Raw genomic sequence first — 9131 nt, 5'->3', positions numbered from 1 at the left:
TTTCGAATCATAGTGCAAACTTACAAAATGGTCATGGTTGGTACCATCATAGATGAAGGGGCTTCTGTGAGTATCCTTTCCTCAACTGCTTGGAAAGCGCTTGGTTCGCCATCACTTTTGCCTAAGATGCGAAATTTGACAGGCTTCGATAAAGGAACCAGTCGGCCGTCAGGGATCCTTCCAAGTTTGCCTATAACTTTGAGAAGGAAAGCCGTTTATTTGAATGTAATGGTAGTCTAAGGACCTTTAGATTACAATCTACTCCTTGGGCGTGACTACATTTATAGCATGGGAGCCATCGTCTCCTCACTCTTTCAAGTAATGTGTTTTCCGCATGAAGGAAGAGTGGTCCAGCTCGTAGACCAACTTTCATTCCCCGGTTCACACATAGCTAATAGTCAAATGCCATCCCTAATAGGTCTTTTTGCACAAAGAATGTCTCATCAATCTCCAGTTCGTCCACTTGATGAACACGAGTGATTCGGTGGCTGTAACTGAAACCCAGGGGGCATGCACCCTGGTCTGCTTCAGCAGGAAAACTTCAGGTATACGGTAGGTTTCCGCAAAGGATATATGACTGGTCTGACACACCCGTCCGTTTAGGAAAATGGGATTAGACTGGAATAAAATACCTCTATTAGAAGGTAGGCCTTTCCCAATAGAACAAATGTTTTGTCTGCAAATTGAAGGGTAACCTGGAGAAGGTAGGCCTTTCCCGATAGAACAAGTGTTTTGTCTGCAAATTGAGGGGTAACCTAGGAAACTCTACTTCGCTATACCTGGGGGCATGAAAACCTTTTTGCGTGAAAGTGAAAAACGACCATTTATTTTCTTAGTTTGTAGGTTCTTAACCCTTTAAACTCATAGGATTGGTCATTCCTAGCTTACATAATGAAAGGAGTCGAAGCATAATTTCGAATGGTGCAAGCTCCCTAGAAAATGAACCTATAGATAAGACATCCTTATTATACGACTGGCACGAGCAGTTTTACACGAAGTTCAAGCTCGTTAAAAATTAAACCTAGCAATGAGCATATGTTCCACCAGAGTTTAAGATCTGAACCCATCTTCGGTAAATAACCATTGTGAATGCATTATCATAAGCTTTTGAGCCTTGGTCGTGTTCTTACCATCACCTCCACTTTGTTGTTGCCGATCATTCACCTCCATTTGATTGTTTACCCATTTTGAGGAACAACTTCGACGAGTGATCCTATTAGCCACATTTTTACACTGTCGTGATTGGAAAGTTCCAAACCTTACCTGGAACCAGCTTCTATCTCAAAACATCACTCGTTCCTAAAAAAATGAGTCTCCTTTAAGCTATTTTCATATGACTCGTAAAATATGAAAAGATTGTTGAGAAATTGGCCTCTCCAGCTCGTTAAAGTGATTGGAAGTGCTATCCCTCCTCTAGATTTTAATCTTTTTGGACCTGAGGGATTATTACACAAAAATATCGAGCGTTTGTCTTGTTCGGCTCGTTAAAACTATCGAAAAGTCATCCCTTTCGCATTGTTTTATACTTTTTCGGACTCAAGGGATTATGTTATGAAAAAGGAATATTGGAGTCTTCTTTCCATCTCTTTTCAGACTCTCTAAAATTGAAAATGACCGAGTTATCCTTGTCGTTAAACTCGTTAAAAAATTAGCGACAAACTTGTCCATTCAGGCAAGAATGAGTTTCACTGTCGCTAGGCTCGTTAAAAGATAGCGACGGATTTGCCTGAAGGGAAAATTATAGAACAAACATATGTTATCCTCCTCAAGCTTGACAAAAATAAAGAGGTACTGGTCAGAAATGACTGGGGAAAATTGGGAAGAAAACTTGAAGAAAATTTATTGGTAGCAGGTCGCTCTTGAACATGACACTTTCACTCCATCACCATGATTGAGTCGGGTTGGGTTATTCCATTGGTCCACCGTACCATCCACTTTTGGGGTTAAAGCTACCAATCCATTTCAGGGTCGTCGATATGTTCAAGAGAAGTTACTCAGAGAATTCACCTACCCAGTGTTAGAGTCAGTCTGGTCAGCCCTCTGTCACAGATCAAAGCTCTTTGTGCATTTCAATTTTAGGTGTCCCGCTCCATCCACTCAGCTCCATTTCGCTAGGGACATGCCATGATCTGACAGAGAAAGTCATGCTACTCATTTTCCCTCATGTCTGGCCCCTGCTGGTTCAGGTCTTGGTCCATAATCACTGAAATTCATGATAGTCAAGGTCTGGTCATATTACAGGACAAAGTCATTTTTATTGTTGGGTCTAGGAAATCATCAATGTGGTATTTGAAAAACATGTCCAGAACAAGCCATGCAGGCCAGAGGGAGGCCTTATACAGCTACGGTTCCGAAAGCTTCATCACCACCTGAAGGGACATCGACTCTTCTTCAAAACTCTGTTTTGAAGAAAAGTCAAACACGGTCAACTATGACAAAATTTTCCAAAAATGCACAAGTTTATTTTTCAGATGCAGTCATGGTTTCTATGGCCAAATGCCTAGCCAGACAGTTCTCGCAAAGAAATGCCGAAAATCCCATCATGAGAGCCAAAATTTCAAAGAAAAAATGAAAAGCAGAGTGTTTTAAAGTCAATGAAAAAAGTGCAAAACACAAACATTAGAAAGTGGGTTTTCAAAGAAGAAAAAATCAAACCCATCTCTCCCAAGCCTATATATACTTGTTTTTGCCCAAAACAAAAACCATTTGTGCTTTGGCAAGCTTGGAGAGAAATTACAAATGTGAGAGAGCAAATTCATGAGGGTTTGAGTGAAGGAGAGCCGGTTTCCAAAGAGCGCGGCGCACACACCAGGGAGCGCGGCACACACAGAGGGTGCGACGCACACGCAGCCTGCCCACCATTCAAGTTTCTCAAGGGCACGACGCACACAACTAGGGCATAAAAAACAAGTGCAAATCATCCCAAATCTCGGTGAAGGATAGCAAATAAAGAGGTAGGCCCTGTTGACACCTCTCCTCTCTCAAATTTGTCAATGATTTAGTGTGCATTAGACATTTAAATGGTACCCCAAAAGCACAAGAGCGGCCATGAAAAAAGCAGCAAGAAAAACGAGAAATGGGGTTGCAAAATGCGAAGTTAAACACCAAGGTTCTGCTCCCCTCCCCTTGTCCCCTCACTCCTCATCATTCCCGCCTCCATTCCGTCACATTTCCTAAGGGAACCACCCTAAAACCCCTCCCCTATTTTTCAAACAAATATTGCGTGAGTTTACAGTGCGCGACGCACACACAAGGTGACGCGGCGCACTCAGGGCGCGCGGCGCACAGGGAGCCCAGCCACAGTGCAAAATTGCCACCGGCGCGGCGCATACCCACCGGGCAGCGCACTGGGCAGAGAGAGCGGCGCACAGAATTATAAGCCCAAAAATGTATTAAATCGCCCAAAATTTTTGTGAATGACCCTCAAATGTGGAGAGGTAACCCATTTACCTACACCATTGGCATTTAACTTGAAGGGAAATGTTATTATGACGACCGTGAAATCAAATGAAATTTTTTTTTAAAGGTAAAACAAAGATGATATAAATAAGGTCAAGAAAGCTAGGGTTTTGCTACAATAAAATTATTGTTAAAATATGCTCCTACCCTACCTCTATCAGCTAATTCCCTTGTAGCAGTTTCCCATAATAGTTACCCTAGCTACACTCTAATCATATCCATTTGTTCCCTTTATTCCTATAGCTCAAAATATCCCAAACCCTACCCCATAAAAACCATACACCAAACACTCCCAAATCCCTGATAAATTTCTCTTTTAAACCCCTATTCCCCTTTTCATCATTCCCCTCCTAACACTCCCCTGTTTTATTGTCCCCTTGGTGACAGATTTTCAGAGCATCTATCAGTTTCATTGGATTCAGAGGGCAGCATAAAACTCAGGGTACAAGCAGCAGTAATGGCATCAGAAAATTCATCAGAGTATGAGGAGGGGACCCACAACGACACATCTTCAGGAGAGAGGGCCCATAGGAGACATCACCGGAGCGGCAGACATCTTAGAGATGAGCCAAACACCCTCACTGAGCTGCAGGCATGCCCACTTGCTATGTCTTGTTTCCAGCACTTGGCATGTTATGAATTTTGTCAAAGGGTGGCGAATGTCAAAGTCCATCATGAGTTGGCTGCCTTTTTGCACTTCATCTACAGGGAGGCCAATCTGTCCTGGCTGGGGTCACTTTCACATTGACATCGGAAACCATATCAGTGGCAACAGGAATACCGAACATTGGGGAACAATGGCATAAGAAAAAGAAGGTGGAGAGGCATCACTATGAGCCCTACATCAAGAACAGCTGTTTGAGCCAGCTCACCAGAGTTTTTCCATTCAGATTTTTGAGGGATGAGTATGCCCCACTCATGAGATTGATCATGAAGTATTTCAGTTGCGAGGGGAGGTTTTCTCGCTTTTATGCCTATCACATCCGCTTGCTCATGCACTTCACCAGGGTGCGGATGATGTGCCTCCCATTTTTCATCTGCAACAACATTGAGAAGATGAAAAACTTCATGCAGCGCAAGACCCCACGACAGCAGCTAAACAATGTCTATCATTTTGCTCTCGTCCGGATTTTGGTGGATCATCAGTTGGGATTGCAGGGTATTGCTTGGGAGGACTTCATCTCCTGTGATTTCTTCAGCGCTCCACTGGTGATATCAGAGGCAGAACATGAGGTGGGAGGTCCTTCACATCAGTTTGAGCATGAGACAGGAAGTCCTTCACATCAGTTTGAGTTCCATGAGACTGCCACCATGCTAGTATACATCACATACCAGAAGGGCAGTAGACCATTGTTCACAGCAGCAAAGCGAGTGTTATCTCCACCTGGGGTGGAAGGGGCCTCGCTTCCGACATCAGCAGCATAGGAGCAGGGTAAGGGCAAGGAGCCAGTGCAGGAGGAAGGGCCATCAGGTGAGCAAGAGACCGAGTTTGTTCTCCTCCAGGATGATGAGACAGATGCAGAACCTACAAATGCTGAGCTGGGAGAGATCATTCAGGAGCAGCAGTCCGTGATCGATAACCTATCCCTGGACTTGGATTGGGCCAAGTGGAATGTGAAATATCTGGAGCAGAGGAACAATCAACTCGAGGATCGGCTAGCTAAGATAGAGTTGCAAATGATCAAGGAAAACTGGCGACACATCCTGGCAGCACAAGGCAGACCTATGGAGCAAAGAGACGAAGACCGGGAGTATGTGCTAGAGAAAGTGAACGTTCACTTGGAGCAGCAGTTGGATAAAGCAAACAGGGAGAAAGACATGCTGAGGTGCATGACTCACCACTACCAGGCCCGAAACATGAGTTCCAAAGCAAGAATCAGGAGCCTAAAGGCAAAATTGAGCAAAGCAACAAAAGAGGCAAAGGAGGCAAAGGAGCAAGATCGGCTTCGAATCTTGGCTGAGGCTTCCTTGGCACAACATAACACTTCATAGGGAACCTCCAGCCCAAATTTCAAAAAATTTGGGCAAATTTTGGTCATAGGCAAATTTTTTGGACATAAAACAGGAAATTCCTCCCTGTGCGCCGCGCCACTGGCGCGACGCTAAAAATATAGGACTCTAATCGAGGAACGGCTTGCATATTTGGATTCAACATCGAAAAATACTACTATTGGTGTCTGGGCAAGAAATTTTGACAAGATCTGGGTCTCCTAAAGGTAAAAAAACACCCAAAAATGGCCTCTCTGCCACTTTTTTGACACACAAAAAGCAGTCTTGGGAGAATGAATATTTGGAGGGGAAAATGAGCACCAAATTGAGAAATTCCAGTGGGTTTAGAAAGTAGACAGGACAGGCTTTCCAACAAGCCCACTTGGGCACATTTTGGACACCTGCAAGTGCCCCAAAACAGGCTCCAAAGTGGTGCGATGCACAGAGAATTTGGCGCAGCGCACAGGGGAAAAAACTGCCAATTTGCTCCCGTTTCGCGAAATTTCAGGTCGCGACTTCTCCAAGTGGGCCCGGTCATCTACACTTCGGTTTTTTGGCACCAAAGGCGACATTTAAAGAGTTTTCTCTCCAGATGGGTATCTATCCAAGTGGCAAAAGAATGCCAAGGGTCACCCCAGCCAAATGTCATGCTTGAGAGCGCAGCTCCTGTAGCTGATGGTTGGCTCTCCATCTCCTTTTCGAAATGATTTGAGTAACTTCCAGACCCCTGGGCATTCCATCTCTTCTCCACACATTGTATAGATTGTATGCAAGTTATTTGCAAAGGGTTGGCTGGCTTGTAACTTCTGGGAGACTGTGGGAAAGAAACTCTGTTTCTGCACTGTGTATTTTTGACAGAGAATTAATGAAAGGCAGCGGCTCTGTTTCATGAGATTCTTGTGGTTGTGAGTGTAGAAAATGTGTTCTTATGTTCCATATGTATCTTGTTATGTTTCATAATTCATTTCATGTTTCATTTCAGTGAAATTTTCTAAGTGAGATTAGGTAGAATTCCATTTATATTGCTCTGCCTGTGGGAAAATTTCATGTGCAGTGTCATTCTTCTGTTGAAAAGGATTCATGCGACTATGCCCTTTTCACTTTCTTCAGCAATATTTCCATTCCGCGTTACCTTAAACCGAAATTGCTGCTCTTTCCGCCTACCTTGCCTCACGGAATAATCTGTGCCTTCATTTTCAATTCTCTGTTCTTTGCTAAGCGCCAGTCCCATATACATCCCAGAAGCTCAGTCACTTCATAAAATCTTTTCCAAAATCCCTATCCACTTACTAGCCTAAGGTAAACAGTGTATCGTAAGTCATCTCAGACCTTCTTGATCATATATTCACTGAGCGTGACTCGGAGAGAGCCCTCTCCTGCTCTGGTAGGGCTAGCTACCAGACTGAGCGTGGTTTGTGGTTACCCTAATTTTTTCCTTCCTTCAGCCTAAGGCAGATTTAGGTGCTAACATAGTGGCGACTCCACTGGGGAACAAGTTGAAAATCAAATCCCCTTGTTTCATAAGAATTCTAGGCTTCCGGATGATGAGCTTAGGATTGGAAAGGCTGAGTAAGTTGGTTGTGTCCCGTAATTTATCCCAATAGCACGTTGGCTTCGAGACGATATACCAGAGCAAATCCAGACCCGGACCCTCCTCATATTTACAAAAATCCCAATTTGATCCCAAGACTCCTTCGTCAAGAAAGCACCATAGCTCTCGTGTTCAAATCCCATTCATGTCCCGACATTTTTGAATATCTTGAAGAGCTTGAGTTTGACGAACGATTTGAAATATCTTTGTTTGAGTCTAAATCCGAAAGGGCTATTGATTACACCGTCCCCAATCCGCAATTTCTTGTAGATCTTGAGACAGAAAGAGCTAATAGGTTAATTGATAATTACATTGCAACACAGTCCCAAACTCCAAGTGCAAGCCCCTTGCAAACTGTGCACACTCCTCCAACACCTCCAAGGCCAAATCCACCGAGAATGATGGCTGCCCGTTTCGCACCCCTTGTTCTGCCCCAAGTCCTAGATGACATGCCAAATGATTATCAAAGTAAAATCTTGTTTTTTGATGGCACTCCTAACAGTGTTACTGCTCAGCAACATGTGGACAAAATGGCAGACTTCTATGAAATTCATGAGATTGATGCGGAGAACGTGGCAATGAAGCTCTTTGTACAAACTTTTGCAGATGATGTGAGGGAATGGTTCAGAGGTTTGACGGCTGCATGTATCACCACCTTGGCTAAACTACAAAGACAGTTTTTGAACCGGTTGGAAGTAAAAAAGAATCCCCTTCAAATTCTGGCCGAGTAAGAACAAATCAAGCGGAATGCCAGTGAGTCGGTCAAAGATTATTGTGTTAGATTTAATGCAGTCTACAACGAAATCCCAGACCATCTAAAGCCACCTGTGGGACTAGCGATGATGAAGTTTCCGGATGGTTTTGATGCTGACATGGCGTACCAATTAAGAGAAAGAGAATCGGCTACAATGGAAGACATGCAGAAAATTGCGGTCAGCGTTGAGGCAAATCTGCTGTCCAAAAGAGCAAGAGCGAAAGCAGAGAAGAAAACCACTGTGAAAGAAGAATCTTCTTCAATGGATCAGCTGCTCAAAAAGGCAGAACAGATGTTTGAGAGAGTAAAACTTGACAAGCCAGAGCCACAAGTTAGGAATCCTAACTTTCGTGGCCAATAGCAGCCACAATATAGGATAAGACAAAGAGATCAGCGAACTCAAGAGAAAACAGCACAACAGCTGATACAAACACCTTTGCAGCAGAATTTTGTTCATGGATTGGAGTCAGAAGAGGACGGGAATGTAATAGGCGAGGAAAACCATCTCTTTACTCCAAATGAGCTGCCTACTTACATCACCAAAGAAGAAGAATGCGCAGTAAATTCAGCTACACACCAAGACACTGATTTTATTCTAGCTAACGAAACCGTGTTGGAAGAAGAGTCAGAAGAATATCAAAGGGGGTATATGAATGCTTTGTCGGCACAACAACAGCGATATTCCCTTAGAAACAGAGATGTATCGGCCAAACCAATTCAGAAAAAGGAGGGGGAAACAACAAAGAATGATCCATCAGCTACACAAAGAAAGGGAAAGGAGGCGGTTGTTCCGGAGAGCAGCAAATCAAAATCAACAAAACAATCACAGCAACCAGCCACACCAAAAGAGAAGGAAAGGAAAGAGATCCCAGTAAAAGAGGTAGAAAGAACTCCCGCTTTCAGCCTAGAGAATGAGATTTCTAAGCTAAAGGTATCCATCCCTTTGACTGAAATCATGAAGAACAACGGTTATAGAGGACAAATTTCTAAAATGTTGAATTTGGACCCAATGTCCGACATGGTAAATGTGGAAGATGATCAACCTGAAATGATTTTTGGGCCAGCAACGAATGGTGAGTCTCCCGATAGCGATGTGCCACCCTTCTATATCAGTTTACGATTGCATGACTTTGTGCTACACAATGCCATGTTTGATTCCGGAGCTTCTCACAATCTCATGCCCAAGGCTATCATGGATAAGCTTGGTCTGGACATCACCCGGCAATATCATGATCTCTATTCATTCGATTCCAGTAGAGTAAGGTGCATAGGGCTCATCACAGACTTAGTTGTGAGTTTGGATCAGCTCCCTATGAAAAATGTTCTGATGGATGTGGT

This window comes from Pinus tabuliformis, chromosome 7 (genome assembly GCF_031772625.1).
Source record: "Pinus tabuliformis cultivar Carrire ecotype Pingquan chromosome 7, CPIR1, whole genome shotgun sequence".
In the NCBI taxonomy this organism is placed as follows: domain Eukaryota; kingdom Viridiplantae; phylum Streptophyta; class Pinopsida; order Pinales; family Pinaceae; genus Pinus; species Pinus tabuliformis.
The sequence above is the reverse complement of the archived record's forward strand: the minus strand, read 5'-3'. Positions refer to the sequence as shown.